Consider the following 14048-nt stretch of genomic DNA (forward strand, 5'->3'; position numbering starts at 1 on the left):
CAACGTGATAGTTCCTGGCAAAGAAGCTAGACACCGAATTCTCATTTGTCCAACGATGGCACGTTTTTATTTCCCCTCATCCGTTGATTTTGCTAGCACGCTGCTTGACCCGTGTAATTTCGGACTGTCGCTAATACATTGTGTGTGTTTGTGTGAGTATGAGGAGGAAGACATGGCTGAACCGATATGGAAAAACCTTTGTTTCAAACGAACGGTATATAGCGCTCCCACAAGCTGCTGTTATTTTTTTTACTGCGCGGACTTCCGCTTTCGGAGATACAGGTTGAAGAGTGCGAGCCCAGAGTAAATTTCCATATAAATAGATACTTGTAATGATTATTAAAATGGGTGCAACATTCTTTGTATTTGCGGGTCTAGATCACTAATGACCAATGCCAAGTTCTTAAGTTTATGTAACACCTATTTTTCCGCAAACGCTTACTGATTTTACGAACTTGTTTTCAAATGTAGGATACAATACCAGAAATTTCAAAAATCGAATTTGGCCAAAAGCAAAATACATATAGGTACCAAGGGTAATAAGAATGTAACAGACTTATTGAGCGTATCCAGTTATGGAATCATAGCTTGGATATATGATTCGGGCACGCGGAGGTCTCAGCCTCAGTCTTTCGTCATTAGAGCAATATTTGTTTAGAATCCTCCCTGTCCTTGATACAAACGGCACTCCTCTTCTTGCACCAGCAGACCATGATGACCAGGCGGAGCCTCATACATCAGTAACCAGTTCCAATGGCTCGGCTTTTAGGTTCGACTTTGTGCTTTTTTGAGCTTATTTTCTACGGATCACGGACATACGATTGTTTCTTCCATCGCGTGGCAATTCGAGAAAAAAATTTTTTTACAATAATTTCACAAACAAGGTTTTGAAAAACCGCTTTCGATTTTACATTGGGAGAGCATTATTTTCGCAGTTGACGGCTTGACTCACAGTATATCTCAGACAGTATCTCAATATCTCTGAAGAGAACGTCAATGCAACAGCAAAGTGTTCCAATCATCACTATACCTGTACTCATCTCAAGTATTGTCCGACAAGGCATTTTTGGTCTACGATTTTGCTTTGATCTTGCATGATATTGCAAGATTACAACTTCGAATTTTTGACAAAATAACCGGTGAGTCAGAAGTAGCTGGACTAAACTAAAACCCAGGGTAGGTTTTCTTTATAACAAATAAGTCTTATATCTAGTAGTTATTAAAAAAAAAGTAGGACAGCTTATGGTCTATCTTTCTCAAGTGTACCTAAACTTCCTTTACTGCTCCCATCATGGTCTAGGCGACATTGAGATCCACTCTGCATATCCTTGATTTTAATTGTGCTGCTAAAGCAGCTTCCCAAAATGCTTCGATTGGTTGAAGTTTTGTAACATTCCGCGGATTATCATCTTTTCGGCCACATTTCACAAATTGAGAGTTCAACCAAGCAAAGGTATTAGTTTCAATAGGAGGCTTCAGCCGGATGGTAAACGAGAAGTACGCCTTCTTGGCAACATATATTTGATGCACGATTTGGAAAATGGAATTTCGAATTACGGAAACAAGTTTTCTGACATGCATGGAGAGTACTAATCATACACAGAAATTGATACTTGCTAAAATGAGCTCAAATGCTGGTTTGTTATAGTTTCACAATCTATAAAAGTAGGCTTTGAGACACACGCATAAATCAAAGAGGGTCAGCTTCCTTCGTATGCCGCTTTCTTGACAAAAAATATGTAATTCGACACCTTTATCCAAGTCAAAAATTCAAATGGAAAATACGCTTTATGGCTCACCAAGTCTTCCTCACCAAAGTTCCTGTAGACCCGGGACTACGACAAACTTCGACATCTGATGAAAGGTCTAACTAATCAAATAAGACTCATTTATCGCAAAAAAATAATATGTTTTCAAGTTCTGAGGTTTTATGATATAATGAATATTTGCGCTCGTTTGGCATTAACTCGTTAGTCAAGTGATGAGTAATACTGTTAGAGCTGTCCCAAATGTTATTATGAGCATTTGTAGCACTGTCCGTTATGAGTACAAAACAATTTCTACCACAATATGACACAACCTTTTTAAAATCATCAAAACGCGATGTAACATGTAGCAAATTTACCGAACAATAGACGTATTTTTTGTCTATGCTGTCAACAACCAGATTGACAGCAAAAATATCGTAAGTTGTTTTCTCAAATATAAGACACTAAGACTGTGCACTATACGCAAAAATGAATTGCATGACCACTCCTTGTGAAATACCTATCACAAGGAGTGGTCATTAGGCTGTCCCAAAATAAACCGATGTTCGAAAAGTCATGGTGCTCAACCCTATAATGAAAGATAAGCTTATTTTAAGCACTGTTCTACAAAATCAAGTTTCTTAAAAATCATCTAGAGGTTCCGCAAATGCGATTTATGAAAAAAAAAATTGTTGAATATAAGTGGTTTTCGCAACTTTTTCAAAGCCCAATTATTTTTAAAATATTTTTTTTTTATTTTTTTGTGAACCTTGGAGAATAAATCTCATTTAAAAGTTTTTTACAAAAGTCCTTATATTAATTATAGAACCTCTTAATCATGGCGAAAAAAATATTTTTTTCTTTAATTTGGAAGAAAATCCACACAAAACGAATGCTAATAATTTTTTTTTAAATAAACCAAAGGCATGTTTTGGAAAGTACTATTCATTGCAAAAATTTTCGTGAACAAATGTTGTGAAAATTCGGTCGAGGGGCTGAGATATAGCATTTTTAGTAAATGCTTTCAAACCATGAAGCTTTGCTACATTTTTTGAATTGTTCAATATCTCAACCGTAACTTGACCAGTGTAGGCATATTGGGTGTCAAAAAAAAAGGATTTTTCTGAATCTTACAAAGCATTTTCATATGCGGAATCTACCATCTTATTCTAAGGTAGTTATTGCGAGATTTATGGGATTGTGCATGATCAACAACTTTTTCGAATTAGAAGTGATAACACCAATGATGCTATAACCTATGTAACATTCACGATTGATTAGATTTGTTTATTAATGTGAATGTATGCTAAGTCTTGTAATAAAACAGTCAAATTGAAACCATTTCATATGTTATCGAATAAATATGGCATGATTCAAGTTTTTGAAGTTACTTTGACTCTGCGTATTTTGGGTGATAGTAATAATTCGTTTCTATCAGTGTCATTTTTAGAGCAATCTCGTAGAATTCTCCACACAAAGCTACTGTTCTTTCAGTACGACCATTACTGTCATTTAAGTTCGAACGGGAAAATACAGGAAAACGAAAATAGCAATTTATTTCCTCACCGATTGTCTTATATAGTATTAGCACTACTGATTGAATTTAGAGAAGATTTAGCAAACGCAGTAGAGAAAATTGAATTAATTTTAACCATTGTACAATCAATTTTATCATGGATGTCTGATTAGGCTAAACATTTTTAACCCACGATACCAGATTATGTTATCCAAACTTTACTCCAATATTTTGATACAACTTGTCTTTAAAACCGATCAATCAGCTCGGACTAGCAAGAATCGTTTTAGGCTTGTCAAAGTTTGCTCGGAAATCTTAAGCATACTCGGAAAATATTTCAGTAATTATCGAACTGTGCGATTATTAGCTTCTTGTGAAGAATTCAACAAAGATGGCTCAAAGAATAGTATTGATATAAACGAGTTATTACTAACTATCGCAAGAAACAGGAATGGCTAAAATAAATCTTCTAAAGCTTCAATCATGCCGTATGTATTCGATAACATATCAAATAGTTTCATAAATCTCGCAATAACTACCTTAGAATAAGATGGTAGATTCGACATATGCGAATGTTTTGTAAGATTGAGAGAAATCCTTTTTATTTGACACCCAATATGCCTACACTGGTCAAGTTACGGTTAAGATATTGATCAATTAAATACATATAGCCAATTTTCATGGTTTGAAAACATTTACTAAAATATTATATCTCAGCCCCTCGACCGAATTTTCACAACATTTATTCACGAAATTTTTTGCAATGAATTGTACTTTCCAAAACATGCCTTTGGTTTATTGAAAAAAAATGATTGACATTCGTTTTTTGTGGATTTTCTTCAAAATTTACCAAAAAAATATTTTTTTCGCCATGATTAAGAGGTTCTATAATTAATATATGGACTTTTTGTAAAAAAAAAAATTAAATGAGATTTATTCTCCAAGGTCCGCAGAAAAATAAAAAAAATATTTTAAAAATAATTGGGCTTCGAAAAAGTTGCAAAAACCACTTATATACGACAATTTTGCTCAAAAATGACCATTTTTCATAAAACGCATTTGCGGAACCTCTAGATGATTTTTTGGAAACTTGATTTGTTTTACAAAAGTGCTTAAAAAATGCTTATCTTTCATTATAGGGTTAAGCGACATGACTTTTCGAGCATCGATTTATTGGGGGACAGCCTAGTGGTCATGCATTTTTTTTAAATGCAATGAAAACGGGGTTTGCTAAGTTTTCAACGTAATAGCATCCTTCATGAAAATACAGTCCACAACAACTAGAAGCTATCGAAAACGTTGGATAATGCTCTCCTATTTGTGTTAATTAGGGGCATGGCTACTTTTTAAAGCACACTCTTTGCGAAGAAACAATCATCCATTATGTGACTATGTTTTAATTGCCGCAAGGTTGTACTGTATCGATTTTGTTAGCTATTTTCGGCAAATTTAAGGCTAAGAGAAACGAAAGCATGGACATGGACATGATCAAAAGGAAGTGTGAAGAAACCTTTGCCTTCTGCTAAGTAGGAGTTGGGCGTTGTACCCAAGTCTACCGCATGGTCATTGATAGAACATAACTCATCATCATGCTTTACCGCCGACGCCGGCGTTTTAATATGATTATAACGCCAAACTCCTACTTAGCAAAAGGCAAAGGATTCTGCACATTTCCTTTCGATCATGTCTATATGAGCCTGCTTAGTCCTAGTTTTCCGTTCTGGTTAACTCTAGAATACCTATCCGTCTTTCAATTTCATTGCTTTCGTTTCTCTTAGTCTCAAATTTGCCGAAAATAGCCAACAAAATCATACAATCATCCATTATGTTAGAGCTTCGGTTGACACAGCGATGGAAAGGTCAATTATGCTCCGTTTACTGACTTATTTTAGTCTTTCTAGCTTTTTGGTTTTCAGCTAGAGGTTAACTTGGGACTCCTATTTCTGCTGCCTTCCACGACGTGAGAGCAGGACTCCAGCGACACGGCATCCAGGCTGATTTAGTCCAGAGAGAGATAATAGACTGTTATCTATCTCCTAATGGACCACAACTGAGAAAGTTTGTACTACTTGAATGGTATATGACACTAGATCGTTTGGGATGTGAAGTTTCCCAACTAACTTTTTAAATGTTTTTGGATAAAAAACTAACAAGTAATTTCGACATTCTTTCGAAAGTTCAATTTAATTGAATGCTTGTTTGTGTTTTAAAAACCCCAAAACAACATGTACGTAATTGTAAATGCCCTAGTCTGGCGGTTCAATGGCTAAAGCCTTAGATGACCTTAGAAGTCACTCGGCGTATGCTCGAGCCCCAGCCAGAAGGAACTCTTAGTGATAAGTAGGGTCGCAATACTAACCCTGCAATCGCACTGCAAAATAATGTTAGTACCAAGGTATTGTTTTTGATAGTGAATTATTGAAACTCAACGATAAAGTTGTAATGGACTGTTCATGACACACAACTTGTTCTATGTAGTATGAAAATATTTAGATCAAAATACTATTCTACCGTATAACTAATCTTACTAATTTCAAAGATCTTTCTTGGTCGGTGTCCATACTTACTGGTCGGCGTCCAACTGGACATACTGGCTCATAGTACCAGTGCATTACTTGCGGTATAAATCAGTTTCGTTAACATTTTGTCTATATAATATGATAATAAGATGGTAAAAATATATACCCTGATCAGGAGGTACGAAATAGGAAAATCGCTGGTTCCAATAGCTAGTCTGTTCTGTCGAGTCTCGACCTAGATAGACGCTTTGTGTTAGTAGAAGTAGTTCTTTAGCTCTAAACGTTGGGATTTCACTTATATATCCGTTGAAATAACTGTTCAAGTTACGTACCGAAAATTGGCACTAGAATTTTTTTTACGATTTTGAATATAACCATATTTCGCATAGTTCAAAAAACCATACCTCATATTCGTGGATTCAATACTTTTTGGTCTATCAACTATTACTTGAAAGGAATCGTTATGTTAAAAACGTGTTTAATCCACTTAACAGTGTGATGAGACATTTCTTATAACTCTTATCACTCTTCGGATATTATATCGTTTGAGAGCATTTAGAACTTGATGCTTCGCGATGTTTTTGATAACACATACTACGTGGGATAGTGGCAGGACTCAGAGAATCGCTCAAATCAGCATAGGACAACATCAGTGCTAGAAATCTCAAACCAAATCAATGGGAAAGCGAAAAAATGGCCCATAAAATAGACATACCAACGAATTATTGTTAATGCTCTGTTAATAAAATATCTATATTGTGGTGGGAAAACTGAATTTTCCTAAAGGGGTTATATATTGTACTGAAACAAAAAAAACGAATTTTTTTTGAATCGATTTGAAGTTTATATTTTACTCAAATTTCCAACGCGACTGAGAACTAAGAAATCAACGCTTTTTCTTGAAAAGATGTCCATAAAGTTGGAAGAGCGAAATCAGCAGAACATGATTGTGAATATTCTATAATTTAGTGCTAATTAAATGCAAATTAAATGTACAATTGAAAAATTTAATGCTTTTTTGGATTTTGTTTTATTACATGTTCTGCTGGCTTAACATAAAGTTAGCAGAGCAACGATGTAAAAGTCATTGTAAAACCTACTAAAGCACATTGATTTATTTGAATAATTAAATGAAAATTAAATGTACTTGTAAAACATTGTTTTTTACAAGAAATCACTTGTTCTGCTAACTTAACATAAAGTTAGCAGAACAAAGATGTAAAAGTCATTGTAAAACCTACTAAAGCATATTGATTTATTTGAATAATTAAATGCTAATTAAATGCTAATTAAATGTACTTTTAAAAAGTTGTTTTTTACAAGAAATCACTTGTTCTGCTGACATAAAGTTAACAGAACAATGATTTTAAAATCTACTAAACCATATTTAATAATTCGAATAATCAAATGGTAATTAAATGCACTTGAAAATTTTTTTTAACATTTTTTTAAGGAAACAACTAACAGCTAGCAGAATAATGGTGCAAAAGTAATTGTAAAATTTACTAAAGTATATTTAATGATTTAAGTAATTAAATGATAGTTAAATAATAATTAAATGCACTTATAAAAAAATATTTGCGATTTTTTAAGAAAACACTTGTTCTGCTGGTTTAACATCAAGTAGAACAATGATGGAAAAGTAAACGCAAAACATACTTAAACATAATTAGTAATTTGAATAACTAGATGCTTATTAAATGCACTTCTAGAAAATTGCTTACATTTTTTTAAAGAAACAACTTGTTCTGCTGGGTTCATATCAAACAGAACAATGATGTGAAAGTCACTGCTAAATCTACAAAGGCATATTTAATGATTTGAGTAATTAAATGCTAACTAAATGAACTTGTAAAAAAAATATTCGCGATTTTTTAAGAAATCCCTTGTTCTGCTGACTTAACATCAAGCAAACATGTAACATGTAATGATGTAACAGTTATTGTAAAACCTACTAAAGCATATTCAATTACTTGGAATATTAAATGGTAATTAAATGCACTTGTAAAAAACCTGTTTTAATCCACCTAGAGGTGCAATTGTGCCTTTCTCATTTCTCCAAACTATGATTTAATAGCTGGTTCGTACAATATAACATTATGGAAATGTCTTTCATTCTTATTACACTTGGTAAGTATATATAAGAGCACCTTTTTGCATTCATCGCGGTATCGGATTGAATCGGAGTTTTCTATGTGATCGCACTCCACAACCCGTAACTCCGGAGCTGGAAGTCGGATGGAGATGGAATTTAATATCAGTTTCCGGGGACGCAACACCTTTCATTTGAGAGTAAGTTGATCAAATCGTTCTAGCCATTTTCGAGAAACCAATATAACCGTTATTCTGAATTTGGATGCTTCCGGATCCGTTTACATTTTGGAAAAAAAATCACCTTTTTACATTCATCGCAGAATTCGTTAGAATCGGGATTTGCTGCGTGATCGTACGTATCACCCTGTAATTCAGGAACCAGAACTTCTGATCCACACAAAATTCAACAGCATCTGATGGACCTTTCATTTAAAATCAAGTTTGTCAAAATCGGTTCAGAAAATTCCGAGAAACCGATGTGGACAAATCAACAAATTTTGTTTTGTAACCATACTCTTCAACTCGTAATCCGGAACAAGATGTCGGTTGAAAATGAAATTCAATAGCAACCTATGGGAATATTATACCTTTCATTTGAATCTTAGTTTGTAAAAATCGGTTCAGCCATCTCCGAGAAACCGATGTGGACATTTTGTTAACAAATCCGCACATACACACACATACATAATACATACACACATACATACATACATACATACACACATACACACATACATACACACATACATACACACATACATACACACATACATACACACATACATACATACATACATACATACATACATACATACATACATACATACATACATACATACATACATACATACATACATACATACATACATACATACATACATACATACATACATACATACATACATACATACATACATACATACATACATACATACATACATACATACATACATACATACATACAAAAATGCCCAGCGTACAAGAAGGCGACTGCAGGCCAACGGTGATGGAGATGACCCAGATAAACCTGAATCACTGTGATACCGCACAGCAACTGTTATGGCAGTCTACGACAGAAACTATGTGCGATGTCGCTTTGATCGCAGAGCCTTATCAAGTCCCCCCTAATAACGGTAACTGGGTGGCGGATAGATCAGGAACCGCAGCGATACAAGTAATGGGAAGATTCCCTATCCAAGAAGTGGTAGAACGTTCCTATGTGGGTTTCGTGATAGCCAAAATCAACGGCATCTTCGTATGTAGCTGTTACGCTCCCCCAAGGTGGACAGTAGAGCAGTTCAGCCTAATGCTGGAGCAGTTAACCGAGCAGTTGATCGATCGGAAGCCGGTAGTCATTGGTGGTGACTTCAACGCCTGGGCTGTGGAATGGGGCAGTAGAGTAACCAACACAAGAGGGTGTATCCTGCAGGAAGCTCTAGCGAAGTTAGACGTACGATTGTGCAATGAAGGCTCTGTTAGTACATTTCGGAGAGACGGGAGGGAGTCCATCATAGACGTCACATTCAGTAGTCCCTCATTGACGGCGAACATGAATTGGAGAGTATGCGAAACGTATACGCATAGTGACCACCAGGAGATTCGCTACCGTATCGGCCAACGGAACCCCGCGGCAGTACAGAGAAGGGTGACCGGCGAACGAAAGTGGAAGACGAAAGCCTTCAACAAAGACCTCTTTGTTGAGGCACTTCGGCCGAACGGCGGGACCGAGAACGTGGATGCGGCTGACCTAACAAGAAGGATTGTGGCGGCTTGTGACGCCACAATGCCGCGAAAACTGGAACCACGCAACAAACGGCGTCCAGCTTACTGGTGGAACGAGACGCTTAGTACGTTACGCGCTGCTTGTCTCAGAGCCAGAAGGCGGGCCCAAAGAGCAAGGTCGGAACCAGATAGAGAAGAGCATAAGGCATCGTTTCGGGAAGCTAGGGCCGCTCTAAAACGGGAGATCAGACTTAGCAAGTCAGAGTGCCACAAGGAGCTATGCCGAGAAGTAGACGCCAATCCCTGGGGTGACGCATACCGAGTCGTGATGGCGAAAATGAAGGGTCCAACGACGCCAGTCGAAATGTGTCCGAGCAAGCTGAAGATAATCGTCGAGGGTCTTTTCCCGAAGCACGATCCAACTATATGGCCACCGTCACCGCACGGCGAGGAAGAAGGAACAAACATGGATCGGCAAGTGACTAACGACGAGCTAGTAGAAGCATCGAAGCGCCTAAAACCAAAGAAAGCCCCTGGTCCGGATGGAATACCAAACGTGGTACTGAAAGCTGCGATCCTGGCATATCCGGACATGTTCAGGATAGTGATGCAGAAGTGCCTAAACGAAGGCAACTTCCCCGAAATGTGGAAGGTCCAGAAGCTGGTGTTGCTGCCGAAGCCAGGGAAGCCACCTGGCGACCCGACCTCGTACAGACCCATATGCCTGCTGGATACACTCGGAAAACTCCTGGAAAGGATCATTCTTAACAGGTTGACGAAATTCACGGAAGGTGAGCGCGGACTGTCCAAGATGCAGTTTGGTTTCCGCAAAGGAGCATCGACAGTGGATGCAATTCGGATAGTGCTCGAGAGTGCCGAGAAGTCATCTAAACAGAAGCGAAGAGGAGATCGATACTGCGCTGTGGTCACGATAGATGTGAAGAACGCGTTCAACAGTGCCAGCTGGGAAGCCATCGCTACAGCGCTGCATAGAATGAGGGTTCCCGACTATCTGTGCCAGATCCTGAAGAGCTACTTTCAGAGCAGAGTGCTACTGTACGAGACGAGCGAAGGACAGAAGTCATTGCGTGTCACAGCGGGCGTTCCTCAGGGCTCCATTCTCGGTCCAACCCTTTGGAACGGGATGTACGATGGGGTGTTAACGCTGCAGCTGCCTAGGAAAGTGAAAATCGTAGGTTTCGCGGACGACGTGTCACTAACGGTGATGGGTGAGACACTTGAAGAAGTGGAGGTGTCGGTGACGGAGACAATAGACGCGATCGAGAGCTGGATGAACGGGGTTAAGCTGCAAATAGCTCGCCACAAGACGGAGGTGTTGTTGGTCAGTAACTGCAGATCGGTCCAACGGATGCAGATCGACGTCGGAGGGCACGTGATTGCATCGAAACGTGCATTGAAGCAATTGGGAGTTATAATCGACGACCGGTTGAGCTTCAACAACCACGTTGATTACGCCTGTGGAAAGTCGGCGAAGGCAACGAACGCAATAGCGAGAATCATGCCAAACGTCGGCGGTCCGAGAAGCAGCACGAGACGTCTGCTATCTACTGTTTCGTCATCGATACTCCGATATGGGGTTCCTGCCTGGAGTGCTGCGCTGAAAACCAAGCGGAACCGTGAAAAGCTAAACAGGACATTCCGACTGATGGCCGTACGAGTCGCGAGTGCCTACAGAACAATATCGTCGGAGGCAGTATGCGTTATCGCCGGGATGATCCCCATCTGCATTACCCTGGCGGAGGACGTGGAATGCTATCAGCGGAGAAATGCACGTAACGCTAGGAGACAGGTTCGAGCGGACTCGTTGGCTAAATGGCAACAGGAGTGGGACAACGCGGAGAAAGGAAGGTGGACCCATCGACTCATCCCAAATGTATCGGCCTGGGTACATAGGAAGCATGGAGAGGTGAACTTCCATTTGACGCAGTTTTTGTCCGGGCACGGATGCTTCCGGAAGTACTTGCATCGGTTTGGACATGCTTCGTCACCCCTTTGCCCGGGTTGTGCGACCGTGCAGGAGACACCGGAACACGTGGTCTTCGAATGCCCTAGATTCGAAGAAGTTCGTAGGGGTATACCTGGTATGACAGCGGACAATATCGTCGAAGAGATGTGCCGTGACGAACATACCTGGGACGCTGTCAACAGAGTGGTCTCGAGCATACTCTCCGAGTTGCAGAGGAAGTGGCGTAGAGACCAACAAGAAACCGCAAATCGGGTTTCGAGAGAAATTCCGCCGCCGGGGAACTCTCCAACTGTGTAGACTAGGTCCACCGCCGGGAACCAGTTGAGTAGTGCGTGATGTAGCACCGAGTTGGGTCGTCGGGGCGCCTGGGAACCGGACGTCAAGCTTCACCGGAATCGCTGAACCGACCTCGACATCCTTCCGGGTAGCTCGTGAGTAGGCTATATCCACCGCCGGGGATTGGACCGAGTAGACCGCGTCGCAGAGCTAGCAGTGGGTCGTTGGGGCGCCGGTGAACCGGAAGTTACGCTCCAACCGGAATCGCCGGATAGACCTCAGCACCTACTGTATGGCCCGTTGAGTAGGCTAGATCCACCGCCGGGGACTAGATCGAGTAGATCGGGCGAAACGGAACGAGAGGAAGCCAAAGAGCTCATGAAATTGTGGTGCTAAAACAAAAGAAGAATCGGTACCGGGGGAGCCTCCTTCGCCGGGGAACTCTCCGTCGGCGTAAGCTAGATCCACCGCCGGGGACTAGACTGAGTAGACCGCGACGAAATACCACCAGTCGCAGGTCGTCGGGGCATCAGCGAACCGGACGCTCTGCTCCACCGGAATCGCCGAACTGACCTCGACATCTGGTTGGTTGGCTCGGTTTCGGGAGAACTTCTCTCGCCGGGGAATTCTCCGTCGGAGTAGGCTAGGTCCATCGTCGGGGACTAGACCGAGTAGTTCGCGAACAAGTCTGGTGCTCAAAGAGTAAACGGCGTTGAATGGTGCGAGAAGGGAGTTGCGGTGCTAACCGGCACAAGCGAGCCGCAGGGCTCAGTGAATTAGACAGTCAGAAGTTTGCCGCTCAGACTGTACTCGTAGGGGAGGAGTACTAAGCCTCGACTCACAGCCAGCTTTCCGACTGCCATGCAGAGCTTGCCAGTCTGTGTGGATGGTAGAGAATTGGTGGTGTGTAGAGGAGTGGGGCTGTAACCCTACGGAAGAAACGAACTAGGAAGTAGTTGAATTAGAGTGCGTGCTATGCACATAAAAACCCCTCCCCGAAGTAATGCCGTAAGGTAGTGCCGGGGAGGAATCAGGTTCTGGGCAAGAGCAGTGGTTTTTAGCGGGTCGGGTGATGGCAGCCCAAACCCGTTCCCTGACAATGGGGTTTTTGTACATTTTTCCTCACTCAGGGTTTTTCTGAAATTTTTTTTACTGCTCTCAAAAAAAAAAAAAAAAAAAAAAACATACATACATACATACATACATACATACATACATACATACATACATACATACATACATACATACATACATACATACATACATACATACATACATACATACATACATACATACATACATACATACATACATACATACATACATACATACATACATACATACATACATACATACATATATACATATATACATACATACATACATACATACATACATACATACATACATACATACATACATACATACATACATACACGCATACATACATACATACATACATACATACATACATACATACATACATACATACATACATACATACATACATACATACATACATACATACATACATACATACATACATACATACATACATACATACATACATACATACATACATACATACATACATACATACATACATACATACATACATACATACATACATACATACATACATACATACATACATACATACATACATACATACATACATACATACATACGTACATACGTACATACGTACATACATACATACATACATACATACATACATACATACATACATACATACATACATACATACATACATACATACATACATACGTACATACATACATACATACATACATACATACATACATACATACATACATACATACATACATACATACATACATACATACATACATACATACATACATACATACATACATACATACATACATACATACATACATACATACATACATACATACATACATACATACATACATACATACATACATACATACATACATACATACATACATACATACATACATACATATATACATACATACATACATATATACATACATACATACACACACAGACATTTGCCGATCTCGACGAACTGAATCGAATGGTGTATGACACTCGGCCCTCCGGGCCTCAGTTAAAAAGTCGATTTTTACAGTGATTGCATAGCCTTTCTTTATATGAGAAAGGCAAAAATATTTACA

General features: G+C 39.3%; 1 protein-coding gene across 3 annotated transcripts in view; it reads left to right on the forward strand.

The window, feature by feature from the left end:
• LOC131688993 (cytokine receptor-like) overlaps positions 1-14048 on the forward strand; it is an 860358-nt gene that overhangs the window by 205327 nt on the left and 640983 nt on the right. The gene's annotated exons all lie outside the window — the stretch shown is intronic.

This window comes from Topomyia yanbarensis, chromosome 3 (assembly GCF_030247195.1).
Source record: "Topomyia yanbarensis strain Yona2022 chromosome 3, ASM3024719v1, whole genome shotgun sequence".
Lineage (NCBI taxonomy): Eukaryota > Metazoa > Arthropoda > Insecta > Diptera > Culicidae > Topomyia > Topomyia yanbarensis.